Source organism: Hordeum vulgare, chromosome 7H (assembly GCF_904849725.1).
Source record: "Hordeum vulgare subsp. vulgare chromosome 7H, MorexV3_pseudomolecules_assembly, whole genome shotgun sequence".
Lineage (NCBI taxonomy): Eukaryota > Viridiplantae > Streptophyta > Magnoliopsida > Poales > Poaceae > Hordeum > Hordeum vulgare.
In genome coordinates, this window is record NC_058524.1 from 51,282,644 (window position 1) to 51,300,423 (window position 17,780).

Sequence of the window (17,780 nt, forward strand, 5' to 3'; positions counted from 1 at the left end):
CGTGCAAGGGGAGCCGGCGGCGTGTGCCGGCGCCCAAGGCGGCCAGGGTGCGGTATTGTGACGGTGTCACGGGGAGGAGCGCCCGTAGTCATGCTCCGGGGATGTAGCCATATCGGTGAACCTCGTTAACAAATCTCGGTGTCGTGCTCGTGTGATTTCTTGATCCTCAGATGATTGACGGTGTGGCTCGGACTTATTCTAACAGATAATTAAATCCTACTACAAGTCATTACTTTCTATTATCATGCACATGCATGCTTCCACATCATCCAAATTCTTATAGCCATTGGATTTGCTAGTCTGGTCAACTAACCTCTGCCTGTTTTGAACATGAGAGTCTCTCTACCTTGAAACATGAATAGTGGGATGCCGCCACATTTAACTTTTGAAAAGCGTAAATTTTACACTATTATTTTGCTTTTTTGTTTCTAAATAGCATAGTTTAAATCATGAGTATGCGTTCATATTGTATACAATATTTAGAAATCAAACATATAGTCCATGCGGCAACACGCATGGTATGGTAGTTTTAATATGTGGTTGTGTTTGTCTTGCACAAAAGATATATAGAACATTCTTGTTGACTAAATGAATATTTTCTTTGGTAGAATGATAAACAACTCAGACTTAATACTATGTATGCTCTCATGGTAATGCTATTGTGAAAATATGTTCACGCTTCAGTGAAAAAACATGACACATTCGTTGACAAAATCAGGAAATATACAACTAGAGATAGCTTTTCCTGATTTTCAAGCATAAATTTTACATTTTGGCGGAGGATTTATCACTAGTAAAATTCTTATTTATATTTGATAAATCGGGTAAAGTACTTGGAATTGGGGTTTCTACTTCAAAAATATGTTTTCGTTTTAACATCACACTCTCACCGGTTCGTAAATATGCTCGAGATTTCTCATGAAGCACACAAAAATGCCTTAACATGCTTCTAGCGACTGAAAGTAATTGGCTTAACTTTGTCGAGGCGAGTTGTTGGAGAGTTACTATACCGAAACCTAGATTCGTTAAGGAACAATGATGTTTTCTCAATGAGTAAATTGTTGCTATTGACCCCACCCAGAGTCTCTAACAATATTAATATTAGAAAAATAAAACAACTATGAGCTTATGACAAAACTCTTAATTAAGAAGACATGCCCACCGGATCTTCCCGCTCCCAAATTTCTACGCATACTCTCACGTGAAGAGTGAAGATTGCACTTTAGCGGGTCATAGAAAACAAATCTATGTTGCACATCGTGTTGGGTTGCAAACATATTTGTCTTCGTTCTCCTTGGGCACCTTAGGCATTGCTAGATCTAGGTTGTGCTTGTCGCAAATAAGCAATTATAGTTGCTAACATTTTTGCCTTCGTAATGCATAAATCAATATAAATTTTTGTTCATTTTACAGTCGTGATATGCTTTGTTGTCTCTCAAAGCTACACTAGAATGAAGATTGTGTTGGGGAACGTCGCATGGGAAACAAAAATTTCCTACGCGCACGAAGACCTATCATGGTGATGTCCATCTACGAGAGGGGATGAGTGATCTACGTACCCTTGTAGATCGTACAGCAGAAGCGTTAGTGAACGCGGTTGATGTAGTGGAACGTCCTCACGTCCCTCGATCCGCCCCGCGAACAATCCCGCGATCAGTCCCACGATCTAGTACCGAACGGACGGCACCTCCGCGTTCAGCACACGTACAGCTTGACGATGATCTCGGCCTTCTTGATCCAGCAAGAGAGACGGAGAGGTAGAAGAGTTCTCCGGCAGCGTGACGGCGCTCCGGAGGTTGGTGATGACCTTGTCTCAGCAGGGCTCCGCCCGAGCTCCGCAGAAACGCGATCTAGAGGAAAAACCGTGGAGGTATGTGGTCGGGCTGCCGTGGAAAAGTCGTCTCAAATCAGCCCTAAAACCTCCGTATATATAGGTGGGAGGAAGGGGAGGAGGCAGCCTCAAAACCTAAAGGTTTGGCCGAAATTGGAGGTGGAGGAGTCCTACTCCAATCCTACTTGGAGTAGGATTCCACCTTCCCACTTGGAAACTCTTTCCACCTTGTGTTTTTTCCTTCTCAAACCTTATGGGCCTTAGTGGGAACTTATTCCAGCCCACTAGGGGCTGGTTTATCTCTTCCCATAGCCCATGAGACCCCTTGGGGCGTGACACCCCTCCCGATGGTCCCCGGCACCCCTCCCGGCACTCCCGGTACACTACCGATGAGCCCGAAACTTTTCCGGTAATGCACGAAAACCTTCCGGTAACCAAATGAGGTCATCCTATATATCAATCTTCGTTTCCGGACCATTCCGGAAACCCTCGTGACGTCCATGATCTCATCCGGGACTCCGAACAACATTCGGTAACCAACCATATAACTCAAATACGCATAAAACAACGTCGAACCTTAAGTGTGCAGACCCTGCGGGTTCGAGAACTATGTAGACATGACCCGAGAGACTCCTCGGTCAATATCCAATAGCGGGACCTGGATGCCCATATTGGATCCTACATATTCTACGAAAATCTTATCGTTTGAACCTCAGTGCCAAGGATTCATATAATCCCGTATGTCATTCCCTTTGTCCTTCGGTATGTTACTTGCCCGAGATCCGATCGTCAGTATCCGTATACCTATTTCAATCTTGTTTACTAGCAAGTCTCTTTACTCGTTCCGTAATACAAGATCCCGCAACTTACACTAAGTTACATTGCTTGCAAGGCTTGTGTGTGATGTTGTATTACCGAGTGGGCCCCGAGATACCTCTCCGTTCACACGGAGTGACAAATCCCAGTCTTGATCCATACTAACTCAACTAACACCTTCGGAGATACCTGTAGAGCATCTTTATAGTCACCCAGTTACGTTGCGACGTTTGATACACACAAAGCATTCCTCCGGTGTCAGTGAGTTATATGATCTCATGGTCATAGGAATAAATACTTGACACGCAGAAAACAGTAGCAACAAAATGACACGATCAACATGCTACGTCTATTAGTTTGGGTCTAGTCCATCACATGATTCTCCTAATGATGTGATCCCGTTATCAAGTGACAACACTTGCCTATGGCCAGGAAACCTTGACCATCTTTGATTAACGAGCTAGTCAACTAGAGGCTTACTAGGGACAGTGTTTTGTCTATGTATCCACACAAGTATTGTGTTTCCAATCAATACAATTATAGCATGGATAATAAACGATTATCATGAACTAAGAAATATAATAATAACTAATTTATTATTGCCTCTAGGGCATATTTCCAACAGTCTCCCACTTGCACTAGAGTCAATAATCTAGTTCACATCACCATGTGATTCCAACGAATCCAACACCCATATAGTTATGGGGTCTGATCATGTCTTGCTTGTGAGAGAGGTTTTAGTCAACGGTTCTGAAACTTTCAGATCCGTGCGTTCTTTACAAATCTTTATGTCATCTTATAGATGCTGCTACTACGTGCTATTCGGAAATGCTCCAAATATCCACTCTACTATATGAATCCGTTTCACTACTCATAGTTATTCAGATTAGTGTCAAAGCTTGCATCGACGTAACCCTTTACGATGAACTCTTTAACCACCTCCATAATCGAGAAAAATTCCTTAGTCCATTTGTTACTAAGGATAAATTTTGACCGCTGCTAGTGATTCAATCATGGATCACTCTCTGTACCCTCAACAGACTTTGAGTCAAGGCACACATCAGGTGCGGTACACAGCATGGCATACTTTAGATTCTACGGCTAAGGCATAGAAGACGACCTTCGTCTATTCTCTTTATTCTACCGTGGTCGGGTTTTGAGTCTTACTCAAATTCACACCTCACAACGCAACCAAGAACTCCTTCTTTGCTGGTCTATTTTGAACTCTTTCAAAAAACTTGTCAAGGCATGCATCTTGTTGAAACTTCTATTAAGCGCTTTCGATCTATCTCCATAGATCTTTGATGCTCAACGTTCAAGTAGCGTAATCCAGGTACTCCTTTGAAAACTTCTTTCAAACAACCTTGTATGCTTTACAGAAATTCTACATTACTTCTGATTCACAATATGTCAACCACATATACCTATCAGAAATTCTATAGTGCTCCCACTCACTTCTTTGGAAATACAAGTTTCTCATAAACCTTGTACACACCCAAAATCTTTGATCATCTCATCAAAGTGCTTATTCCAACTCCGAGATGCTTGCACCAGTCCATTGAAGGATCACTGGAGCTTGCATACTTGCTAGTATCTTTTAGGATCGACAAAACCTTCTGGCTGTATCACATACAATGTTTGCTCAAGGAAACCGTCGAGGAAACAACGTTTTGACATCCTACGTGCAATATTTCATAAATAATGCAGCAACTACTAACACAATTCTAACAGACCTTTAGCATCGCTACGAGTGAGAAAGACTCATCATAGTCAACTGTTTGATCTTGTCGAAAACATCTTTGCGACAAGTCGAGCTTTTCTTAATAGTGATCTAATATATGATCTATCAACTAGTCTGGCCTTGATAAGCCATAAGCATAGGGGTTAGTATTACATCCTAATTTGTTGATTCAACACAACGGGAGCCAAAGAATATTTATTGATCTTAGTAGGTGAGTTGTCGATTCAACCACACCAGGGATATCCCTCTCTAGAAAAAAAATTAGTAGCACAACAAAATAGTACTAGTAACGGTAACACTGACAATACCGGTTTTAGTGATTGTAATAGTAGTAGCAACAATAGTAACTTAGAAAGATTCAGTATATCAAAAGCACAGGCATTTGGATCAGTGGTGGATAAGTGTATTGGATAACATTCATCATGTAACAGTTACAGACTAGAGCGACATAGAACTTGCTCCAATTCATCAATGTAATGTAAACATGTATTTCATATATAGTCATATATGCTTATCGTAAGAACTTGCATGATATCTTTTGTCCTACCCTCCCGTGGCAGCGGGGTCCATAAGGAAACTAAGGGATACTAAGGACTCCTTTTGATAGAAAACCAGAACAAAGCATTAACACATAGTAAATAATGAACTCCTCAAACTACGGTAATCACCAGAAAGAATCCCAATTATTATCTCCTTGGAGTATGCGGATCATGACATGTAATAGGTACATATAACTTGCAAGATAGGATCCAAAATACTCTCATATTCATGGAAACTTAAAAGGTTCAGATCTGAAATCAGGGAACTGAGGCCCTAGTGACAAGCATTCAGCAAAGCAAAGTCATAGCAACAACTATCTCAAAACATAGTGGATACTAGGGATCAAGCCGTTTCAAAAAGGATTTTTGTATAACACTAGGTTACCTCAATGGGGATTTGCATCTCGCCAGCAATGAGAATATCATATTTCTTCTTGGTAGTAGGAAGAGGAAAATCAAACCCTCCAATTGTAATTGTGGCCACTTGCTCAATGGTATTAATACTATTTATTGAAGCTTGTTTCTTCGGAAAGTGCATTATATGTTGTTTTCCATTGACATGAAAAGTAACTTTGCTTTTGTTGCAAGAAATAATAGCCCCTTTTGTATTTGGGATTTTTATTTCTGTGCCCCTCATTCGTTAGTTCTACTCATTCATCCCCACGCTCTTAACTTTTGCTTGCTTTTCCCCACTCCCTTGCTCGAAACCCTCAGAACAGGTTACAACGGACGTTGCGGTCGGGTCAGTGCTTTGACCTTAACTCTGACGAGTGGGGCCGCGTAGGGCGCATGCAACTGACCGCGGTCGTGGGGTAGCACGTGTGGATGGGGGCAGTCGATGGGACATGCCCGAAACGTCCCATCGTATAAAGAGGGGGAACCACCTCCTAACGCATCGCCCCTGCCATTTCCCCTTCCCCTCCCTGCCGCATCGTCTTCCTCTCCCCAACCGACATCATCTCGCTCTCCTCCAACTGTCGTCTCGCTGTCTCCCACCGCATCCTCTTCCTCACCTTCATCGCCTCCATCTATCCGATGGCGAAAGCTCATGGCGACGTCGGCGCAGCGGGCAGATATGTTGTGGAGTTGCAGGGCGCGGTGACCGTGGATGAACTGAAGGATGTTGGTCGCGTCCACGGCGGTCCGGGGAAACTCGCAACCACTGCGGATGTGGAGAGGGAGGTGGAGGTGTAGTATGATTCTGGAGAAGATGTGTACAAGGGAAACTTCAAGTCCTTCAAAGCGAAGGAGGTGGAGAAGATCAAGGCCAAGGGAGTTGCTTCCTTCTGCAACCGCAATATCAAGAAGTGGCGTTGCCCCTACTGCACCACCAAGCCAAAGCCAAAGGATGGCCGCTTCGACCACCTTGTGTCTCATGCAGAGGATGTAGCGAATCGCGGGGAGGACTACATGATCAGGGGGCAGCATGTTGCCCTCACGAAGGCACTGACTCCGGTGTGATGTGATGATGTGATGAACTGAATGTGGCAACATGTTTTATCTTTATCTTTTGCGTCACTTTTAACTGAATGTGGCTGTTTATGATGTGATGACTGAATCTATGGTAGTAATGTACTAGGGTACCCAATGTATTATGGGAACCCATGTATTATGCTATCTATATTTCTCTGTCCTTAAATTTGCGTGTGGTGTATGGTTACTTCTGTTTAGATATTTTTTAAATTAATCTTCATATTTTTACATTTTATTTTGAAAAATATGCTTTAATATAAGAACTATTAAAAACACGTTTAAAATATGAAAATGTAAAACTAAGTTCAGATCCTTCTTATTCACTTTGAAATAAAGCTTTGGTGATTTTTTTGTTTTTTTTAAATTTTTCAAAAACAGAAGGTAACCCTAGATGTATTGTCCTTAAATTTGTGTGAAGGCTTTCTCATGAAAATGACCATAGATGCTGTGTCCTTAAATTTGCTTGTGGTGTATGGTTACTTCTGTTTAGATGTTGTGAGCTATGTGTTTAGGTGTTGCAATGATCACACATGTTGTTTCAGTGTTGCTTCACTGATTAGACATGCTGCAAAAAAACCTTGGCAAACTACCTAGGGTAACTATCTATGTTTGTATAGGAGATCATGTGTGCAAAATTTGAGGTGATTTAGAGGATGTCAAAGAAATTTCAATTTGAGAAATGTGCTCCAAATGAGCTCCCACGCTAGGGTAAAGAGCCCCATTTGTAATCAAGTTTTTCTAGACCTACTCTAAATGAGGCAAATGTTTTTTATTAACACCTATTCAATCTATATAGTGTAGATTCTAAGTCTCACTATTTTTTGAATTAATCTTCATATTTTTACATTTTCTTTTGAAAAATATGCTTTAATATAAAAACTATTAAAAACACGTTTAAAATATGAAAATGTAAAACTAAGTTCAGATCCTTCTTATTCACTTTGAAATAAAGCTTTGGTGATTTTTTTTGATTTTTTTAAATTTTTCAAAAACAGAAGGTAACCCTACCTCATCTCCTTGAATTCTATGAAATCTTGTAGGTGATAGCTCATATGTGTGAAGGTTTTCTCATGAAAATGATCATAGACCAAGTTTATGATTTTTTGTTGGTAACATGTCACATAAGACAATATTGTGTGCATGTTTCATATTTTTTTGATTTTTTTAAATTAATGGTGCTCATTTGACCTCGATCGTGCCAACTAGGGTTTTTTCATGAAATGACCATAGAACAAGTTTAGTATTTTTCCTCATTAGTGTGTCTTATAAAACAATGAACGACGACGAAGGTTTCATATTTTTTCGATTTTTTTAAATTAGTTATGCTTAGTCAAAGCTTTCATAACCCCGTTGACCAGCTCAAAACCCCTCTAAACCCCGCGGGGTTTCGCCTAACCCTAGCTCCCAACGCCAGCCGTCCGATCACACCCTAGCGCCAAGCGACAGCCCTCGGATGTGGTCTTCTAGAAGGAATTCGGTGGGCAGGCTACGTGCAGGCTCTGGGTCGTTGGATCACAAGGACGGCTCCGCATTGTTGGATCGTGGGGCGATCCGGGAGAGGCGATCCCGTTGGTTGTGCTCGGCTGCTCGCCCACCACTGACTCCGCATCGTTTTTTTGCATCATTTTTTCACATCATTTTTTTTCATCGTTTTTTGCATCATTTTTTCGCACCGTTTTTTGCGTCGTTTTTTGCATCGTTTTTTGCATCATTTTTTCGCATCGTTTTTTTGCATCGTGTGTGAACGTGCTGGCTCTTTCACATTTGATCATAGTTTCCCACGCGTCTACATTTGATCACAGTCCACTCATCAAATCAACCACAGTTTCCCACACGTGTACACTCCTAATCTCGCGGTGGGTGTGAAAACGGGGCAGTTTAGGGTTTAAGTTACAATGACTATTTAAGCCGGACGGACACTCCCCTCCCCCAACCGTAGCTCTTTGCCTACTCCGTTTTCCCGCTGGCCCGAGCACTCCCCTCTCCCAGCCCATCAGCCATGCCACCATGCCGCCAGTACTACACGATCGAAGAACGTCTCTACCTCCTTCGACGGGCCCAATTCCGGAGGGAAGAGGGCCTACCTCTAGAGGATTTCGGGGAGCCGGAGGAGGAGGCGCCTGAGGTGGAGGCATCATCGGAGGAGGAGCCGGAGGTGGAGGCGCCGCCACAGGAGCCGGAGGTGGAGGCGCCGCCACAGGAGCCGGAAGTGGAGGCGCCGCCGATCTACTATGTGTGGCCCAACCAAGTGGTGATCCTCAACTCCATCTGCTCGGAAGCAGCTGCGCACGCCCGACGTCTTCATCAGCAGCAGATGCAGGCAGCGCGGGCGGCGCAGGAGGAGGCACAAGTGGTGGCCCAGGAGGACCAGGCTCCGGCCATCTCTGACGACGAAGACACATAGTGCACTAGGCAGTACGTAGGATATATATCGTTGGCTTCCCTAAATTGTATGCTTTCGTTATTATGATCTCTGAGCTATGTTTGTTGATGCTTCAGCATGTATGCTTTCGTTATTATGCTCTCTGACCTATGTTTATTCATGCTTCAAAAAATATATTACATGATTTTTGTTGATGCTTCAAAGCCCTAAACCCTCAAATACCTAAAACCTAGCTCGATCAGTGGTAGCGACTGTCGCTGCGTCCGTGACGGCGCGCATGCAGGCGGCCTAACTCGATCACATGGCATGCACAGCAGGCTTCGCCGCTTTGGTATCATGGCGGCACACGTCGATCGGTGTGCCCTACAGTTTAATTGTCATGCTGAATTGATGCTGCGGTGGTAAAAGGCTGAGACGGTGTGAACTGTGAATCGATCGAGGAGGCGACAGACGCTGCGTCCCGTGGCGGCTCACAGGAAGGTTGCATCCGTGGCGGGGCGCATCTGTTGGGGAACATTGCATGGGAAACAAAAAATTTCCTACGCACACGAAGACCTATCATGGTGCTGTCCATCTACGAGAGGAGATTTGGATCTACGTACCCTTGTAGATCGCACAGCAGGAAGCGTTAAGAAACGCGGTTGATGTAGTGCAACATCTTCACGTCCCTCGAACCTCCCCACGAACCGTCCCACGATTCGTCCCGTGATCCGTCTTCATGATCCGTTCCGATCTAGTGCCGAACGGACGACACCTCCGCGTTCAGCATACATACAGCTCGATGAGGATCTCCACCTTCTTGATCCAGCAAGAGGGGACGGAGAGGTAGAAGAGTTGTCCGGCAGCATGACGGCGCTCCGGTGGTGGTGACGATCTAATCCTGCAGAGCTCTGCCCGAGCTCCGCAGAAATACGATCTAGAGGAAGAACTATGGTGTCTAGATCTGAGTTGCACGTGGCAAAAAGTTGTCTCAAATTAGCCCTAAATCACCACTATATATAGGAGAGAGGGAGGGGAGGAGGCAGCCTCAAAACCTCAAGGTTTGGCCGAAATTGGAGGTGGAGGAGTCCTACTCCAATCCTACTTGGAGTAGGATTCCACCTTCCCACTTGGAAACTCTTTCCACCTTGTGTTTTTTCCTTCTCAAACCTTATGGGCCTTAATGGGAACTTATTCCAGCCCACTAGGGGCTGGTTTATATCTTTCCATAGCCCATGAGACCCCTTGGGGCGTGACACCCCTCCCGATGGTCCCCGACACTCCCGGTCCACTACCGATGAGCCCGAAAGTTTTCCGGTGACCAAAACAGGACTTCATATATATTAATCTTTACCTCCGGACCATTCCGGAGCTCCTCGTGACGTCCTGGATCTCATCCGTGACTCCGAACAACTTTCGGTTGCCAACACCAGTAACAACTTTCGGTTACCACAGGCAGCGGCCACTCCCCTAGGCCGCGTCGTGAGGGCTTGTGGGGCCCACGTGGCTCCACCGACTCCAATTTCAGCTCTATATATTCCGTTTCGCCCGGAAAAAAATTAGAGAGAAGGTTTCATCGCGTTTTACGATACGGAGGCGCCGACACCTCCTGTTCTTCATCTCGAGGGCAGATCTGGAGTCCGTTTCGGGCTCCGGAGAGGGGAAATCGTCGCCATCGTCATCATCAACCTTCCTCGATCAACAATTCCATTATGCTCTTCACCGTGCGTGAGTAATCTCATTGTAGGCTTTCTGGACGGTGATGAGTTGGATGAGATCTATCATGTAATCGAGTTGGTTTTGACGGGGATTGATCCCTAGTATCCACTATGTTCTAGATTGCTTTTGCTACTACTTGGCTATGCTTAATGCTTGTCACTAGGGCCCGAGTGCCATGATTTCAGATCTGAACTTATTATGTTGTCACCAATATATGTGTGTTTAGCTCCTATCTTGCAAGCTATAGTCACCTACTATGTGTTATGACCCGGCAACCCCGGAGTGACAATAGCCGGAACCACTCCCGGAGATGACCATAGTATGAGGAGTTCATGTATTCACCATGTGTTAATGCGTTGGTCCGGTTCTTTATTAAAATGAGAACCTTAATATCCCGTAGTTTCCATTAGTACCCCGCTGCCATGGGAGGGATGGACAATAGATGTCATGCAAGTTCTTTTCCCTAAGCACGTATGACTACATACGGAATACATGCCTACATTAGATTGACGAACGGGAGCTAGTTACATATCTCTCCGTGTTATAGCTGTTACATGATGAATCACATCCGTCATACTCATCCATCACCGATCCACTTCCTACGAGTCTTTTACTACTGGTCCTTGCTATGTTACTTTGTCTAGGCTTGTCCCTTGCTACAAAAGGGATTGGGCCACTTTGCTGCTACTGTTGCTACTGTTGTTACTTTGTTGCTACTGTTGCTACTGTTGTTACTTTGTTGCTGCTGCTACTGATGTTCCTTCCTACTTCCCTGTTACTTGCTACAACACTTTTACTGGCGCCATTGATACAACAGTTAGGAATAGTGTGCCGTCAACAGTTCTGTTTCTGACACCGTTGCTATCATAATACTTTGCTACTGATACTTTGCTTGCAGACACTAATCTTTCAGGTGTGGTTGAATCTGACAAACTCAGCTGCTAATACTTGAGAATATTCTTTCGTTTCCCCTTGAGGCGAATCAACAAATTTGGGTTGAATACTCTACCCTCGAAAACTGTTGTGATCCCCTACACTTGTGGGTTATCAAGACCTTTTTCTGGCGCCGTTGCCAGGGAAGCACAGCTATATTCTTTGAGTCACTTGGGATTGACGTCTGCTGGTCACTATGAGGAATCCGAAAGATCCAAGAACTAAAATCTTGCCTTCCACTACAAGGAGAGGTAAGGAACTGCCATCTAGCTCTGCACTTGATTCACCTTCGGTTTTGAGTAAGTTTGCGACATCGCCTCCTGCTAGAAATCTTGATATGTCGCATGTGCTTGATGATGCTACTTTTGCTGCCCATGATGCTTATGATGATGCTATGCTTGATACTATGCCTGATGATGCTATGCTTGATACTATGCCTGATGATGCTATGCGTGATACTGCTTTGCCACTAGGTGCCCTTGATGCACAAATTGCTAGAGTTGCTGCTAGATGTGATGATACTTCCGAAACTGCTGATACTATTGAAGTAGAACCTGCTACTATGCCTGAATTGTGTGTTATGCCTGATACGCGTTATGTTATGGAGGGAGAGATAGTTGAGGACTTTCTTGCGTGTAAGGATAGCTATGATGTTGAGAAACTACTGTGCAAGTGGAAAGAAAAATCTCTGAACGCTAGGATGAAATACGACCCGAAGTTTGCCACTTGGCCTATCTTTGTGACCGATAAGGATTATGAATTTTCTGTCGACCCTGAGTTAATCACTTTGGTCGAATCTGATCCTTTTCACATTCATGAGTCTGAAACGGTTGTATCCCATCTTACCAAACTGCACGATATAGCCACCCTATTCACTAGTGAGGAAAAAGATCCGCCACTACTATATCCTCAAGTTGTTTCCTTTCTCGCTAAAGGATGATGCTAAGACTTGGTTCACTTCTCTTGCTCCTGGTTGTGTGCGTAGCCCCCAGGATATGGTCTAGTACTTCTCCGAAAAATATCTCCCTGCCCATAAGAAGCAAGCTGCCTTGCAGGAAATATACAACTTTGCTCAAGCTGAAGAAGAGAGTCTCCCACAAGCTTGGGGGAGGCTCATCCAGCTACTGAATGCTTTCCCTGATCACCCTCTTGAGAAGAATGAAATACTTGATATCTTCTATAATGGACTTACCGATGCTTCTAAAGACCACCTAGATAGTTGTGCTGGTTGTGTTTTTAGGGAACGAACTGTAGAACAAGCTGAGTTTCTACTGAATAACATCTTGTGCAATGAGAATGCTTGGACTATTCCCGAACCACCTCCTAAGCCAACTCCGAAGAAAAGAGGTATTCTATTCCTCAGTCCGGAAGATATGCAAGAAGCCAAGAAATCTATGCGAGAGAAAGGCATTAAATCTGAAGATGTCAAAAATCTACCACCTATCGAAGAGATCCATGGTCTCGATAACCCGATATAGGTAGTAGAAGTAAATTCTCTGCGTAGGTTTGATGAGAGTGATATTCTTTTTTATAAACCTACTAGCTTATGCATGGATGAATTTGATAACTTTGTTGCCAAACATAAGAGTTTCAATGATTATGTTAGCAGACAATTGCAACAAAATGCTCGTATGCTTAGTCATTAAAGTGCTTGTGTGGACAGAAATGTCAATGATCTTAAGCTTCTGAGTAAGCATGCCTCTATGGTTACTACTCAAGTAGAACAAGTACTTAAAGCTCAGAATGACTTGCTCAACGAGTTGAATGAAAATTCTGTCAGAGTCGTTACTAGAGGCGGTAGAATGACCCAGGAACCTTTGCATCCTGAGGGTCATCCGAAGAGATTTAAACAAGATTCTCAAGGAGTTAGCACTGATGCGCCTAGTCATCCTAGAAAGAAGAAGAAAGATGATAGGAACCTGCACGCTAGCAACCCACACCTGAGAGTCCAAATGATGCCTCTATCTCTGATGCTGAAACACAATGTGGTGATGAACATGAGCCTAATGATAATATCAATAGTGATGTTCATGATGATGCTCAACCTAGCAATGATAAGGATGTAGAGATTGAACCTGTTGATCTTGATAACCCACAGCCTAAGAATAAGAGATACGATAAGAATGACTTCACTGCTAGGAAGCATGGTAAAGAAAGGGAGCCATGGGTTCAGAAACCTATGCCCTTTCCTCCCAAACCATCCAAGAAAAAAGATGATGAGGATTTTGAGCGATTCATTGAAATGATCAGACCCGTCTTTCTGCAAATGCGTTTGACAGATATGCTCAAGATGTCTCCGTATGCTAAGTACATGAAAGATATTGTGACTAATAAAAGGAGGGTACCTGAGGTTGAGATTTCCACCATGCTGGCTAACTATACCTTTAAGGGTGGAACTCCTAAGAAACTAGGTGATCCCGGTGTGCCCACTATACCTTGCTCCATTAAAGGTAACTACGTGAGAACTGCTTTATGTGACCTTGGAGCCGGTGTTAGTGTTATGCCTCTCTATCTTTATCGTAGACTTGAACTGGATAAGTTGACACCCACTAAAATCTCTGTGCAAATGGTCGACAAATCAACTGCTTTCCCTATCAGCATTTGCGAGGATGTGCCTGTTGTGGTTGCTAACGTCACCATCTTAATAGACTTTGTCATTTTGGATATTCCCGAGGACGATGCCATGGCAGTCATCCTCGAAAGACCCTTTTTAAACACCGCAGGGGCTGTTATAGATTGCAACAAAGGCAATGTCACTTTCCATGTCAACGGTAATGAGCATACGGTGCACTTTCCGAAGAAACAATATCGAGTACATTGCATCAATGCTATCAAAAAACTTCATTGATTCTTATTGGGAGCTTTGAATGCCCTATACCTCGTGTCAAGATGAAGTATGATTTGCTTGTTGGGGAGATACACATCCCCATTGAGGTGACCTAGTAACTATTCGAAAATTCTCCGTTCTCTTTTGCGATTCGAAAAAGTTTTGTCGAGGGGATTTGATCAACCCCATTGACGGATTTCTTTCGATGACCATGAGATGGATGAATTGAGGATTCACAAACCTCTGTTCCAAGCTTTCACCTTCGGTTGCTTGGAAGAAAAATGATAGATTTAGTTTAGTTTTCCCTGTTTTCTGTTTTAGCGTCCGGTAGAAAAGTACCCCGAAAATAAAAGTTCTCCGAACGTCCTGAAAATCAAGTATGATTTTTTCTGGATTTTTTGAAAAATTCTGAGAAAAAGAGTTTGTTTGGGGGCGACACCAGTGGGCCACAAGACCTAGGGCGCGCGGGCACCCCCCTGGCCGCGCCACCTAGGCTTGTGGGGCCCACAGGCACCCCCTCCACTCATTCTTGCTCTTATCTCCTTCTCCTACCTCCAAAAAAAATCGTTTCACAGCTCAAACACGTGTTCTTGCTCCTCTTGCAGGGATTTTCGATCTCTTTGCTCAAATCACCATTCTCCGAACTGTTTTGGGGAAATTACTCCTTGGTAAATGACTCCTCCATTCGTCCAATTAGTTTTTGCTCTAGTGCCTTATAATTCGCGTATTTTTGTTGCCTTGGTGACCATGTTCTTGAGCTTTGCATGCTAATTCTAGCTGGTCCCAAGTAGTTTTGATGCGTAATATGGTCTCTAGGCACTTGTGGGAGTAGTTGTTACGAGTTTAGTTGAACCTTGTTCACCTTTCCTTAGAATCAGTGAAAATTTCAGAAAAGGAAGATGTTCAAGAGAAACTTTCATGGTGGTTCCTCAAGCAAGAGAGGTCCCCGTCTTGCGATTCAGGAGCCCGATCTTTACCAACCAAGGGACGCGCAGGTACAACCATGTGAATGGCCTTCTGATGAATTTATGATTGAGGCAGGTTTCAAGGATGAGTTTGATGCACTTGTTCGCAATGTCGGACTCAAAGAATTCATATCCGATAAATGTGAACAGTATGTTGCTCTCACGGCCTCTTTTGTTTGTAGATTCAAATTTTCAGTTGGCCGTGACACATCAGTACTGTTTGATCTCTATGACAAATCGTATACCATGGATTTAGAGGATTTCAATAGAATTTGCAAAATACCTATTTGGGGTAGCCTCAATGATCCTCCTAAATCTTCGGTTAGAGATTTTTGCTCTCGTGTTATGGTTGGAGAAACTAGAGACATTACGCAAGCTACCATGGGGAGTATTCATTTTCCTGCCTTGCATTACTTTGCCCTCTTCATAGGCAGATGCATTAATGGCAAGATTGGGCATTGTCACCTCTGCGCACCCGACCTTAGTATCCTTAAGAGCGCAGTAACGGGTGACAAAAGCTTCAACATGGGAGCTATAATAGCAAGGAGGCTGAATAAGAATGCTAATGAAGGGGATTTCTTTGGTGGGATCTATGCCACTCACATAGCAAATTTTCTTGGAGTACCCATCCGCGAAGGAGATCCCCCGCTCCATACAACTTTCCTTGACCGCGTCGCTTTGACACGCTACCAGTTCCTTGAGAGGGATGACGAATCCCTCCTATACCATTTGATATTTAACCGGTAGCGTGTTTTCCATATTACCCTTCCTGCTCCTGCCTTCTTTAACTTTCAGGTAAAACGGAGATATTACATAACCAGAGGAGAGGCAGAGGAGTATGAGAGGGAGGCAAAGGCTGCTCGTCTCCATGAGGTAGCTATTCAGGCAGTGGCTACAGCGCTCCCGTATAACCCCCATTATGATTTTGGGTTTCGCCAGGACCATCCTTGGGAGTAGACCAACTTAGGCCAAAATCCTAAGCTTGGGGGAGTACGTGTTCTCACCGACTTTACATTCTTGCTTATGCTTTCACTTTGTTAGCCGGTGTTCACACTTTGCCACTGTATCATCCATGCTAGTTTATTTTCTTTTTCTCGTTTTCTTTCCGTGTGTTTGTCTAGTTTGAGAAAAACCCAAAAAGATTTTCTTTTTTCTTCTTTTGCCTGTTGGGAGTTTTCCCTTGTAAATAGTTTTCTTTTTCTTTGGGTCAAGGTAGAAGATATTGGTTACAATGTTTAGTGGCTCTTGCATGCATACCTGTTTAGCTTTCAAAGAGCCATATTACTTTGTCTTCTCCTTTGTGTTTGCCTGCAGATTCCAGCTTTAGTCCAATGCATGAGCACACTTATTATTGTTCACATCGTTCGGTCGTGCAAGTTAAAGGCAATAATGACGATATTTGATGAAGTGACTAAGCCTGGAAAAGCTGGTATGAACTCGATCTATTTTGTTTTTGTAAATATGACTAGCTCATCATGCCTGATTCAGCTTTATTGTGAGAGAAACATGTTTGCAATGACAACTTAGAGATCATAGTTGCTTATGCCATGCTTACTTAGCTAGGAGCTTATAATGGTTGTCTTGGATGCCCACATGAATGTTGAGATGACTGTGCTGTAGTATGATAGGATGGTATCCTCCTTTGAATGATTCAAGTGGCTTGACTTGGCGCATGTTCACGCATGTAGTTGAAACAAAATCAACATAGCCTCTATGATGTTCATGTTCATGATGATTTATGTCCTACTCATGCTTGCACTCAATGTTAGTTAATCTCAATGCATTTTGATGACTGTTGTCGCTCTCTAGTTGGTCGCTTCCCAGTCTTTTGCTAGCCTTCACTTGTACTAAGCGAGAATACTGCTTGCGCATCCACTCCCATAAAACCAAAGATGTGCCATATGAGTCCACCATACCTACCTATGTGCGGTATCTACCTGCCGTTCCAAGTAAATTTGCATGTGCCACTCTCTAAACCTTCAAGAAATAATCTATTTTGCATGCCCGGACCGCTCATGTGGTGACAGGGGGCTATTGGTATCTTCCATGCTAGGCGTGTTATCCTCGATATGTGTTTATTCACTATCATTCACGAGAAAGGGGCCAATAATTGGAATTCCCAGTTCCATGCTCAAATCGAAAAGATAATTGCAAATAAAACTCCCCAGGATTGATGTTGGTATGGACGGTACCCGAGGATTCGGCTAGCCGTGGAGTGTGATTGATTTGTGGTGGGGGAGTCAAAACTTTACTTTTCTGTTTGGGAACCGCCTATAGCATGTGTAGCGTGGAAGATGTTGAGAACTCTTAGTCATTGCGTTGACAATGAAAGCATGCCACCCAAAAATTATTATCTCTCTTTTCAAAGCTTGAGCTCTCGCACCTCTGCAAATCAATGCTTCCCTCTGCGAAGGGCATGTCTATTTATGTTCCTGTTGAGTCATCCTCCTCTTACAAAAAGCACCAATTAGAGAGCACCTCTGTCATTTTTATGCTTTGCTTTTAACTGTGTTGAGTATGACTATGACTGGATCTTCATTGCCATGAATTACCATGTTTAGTCAGCCCTTGGTC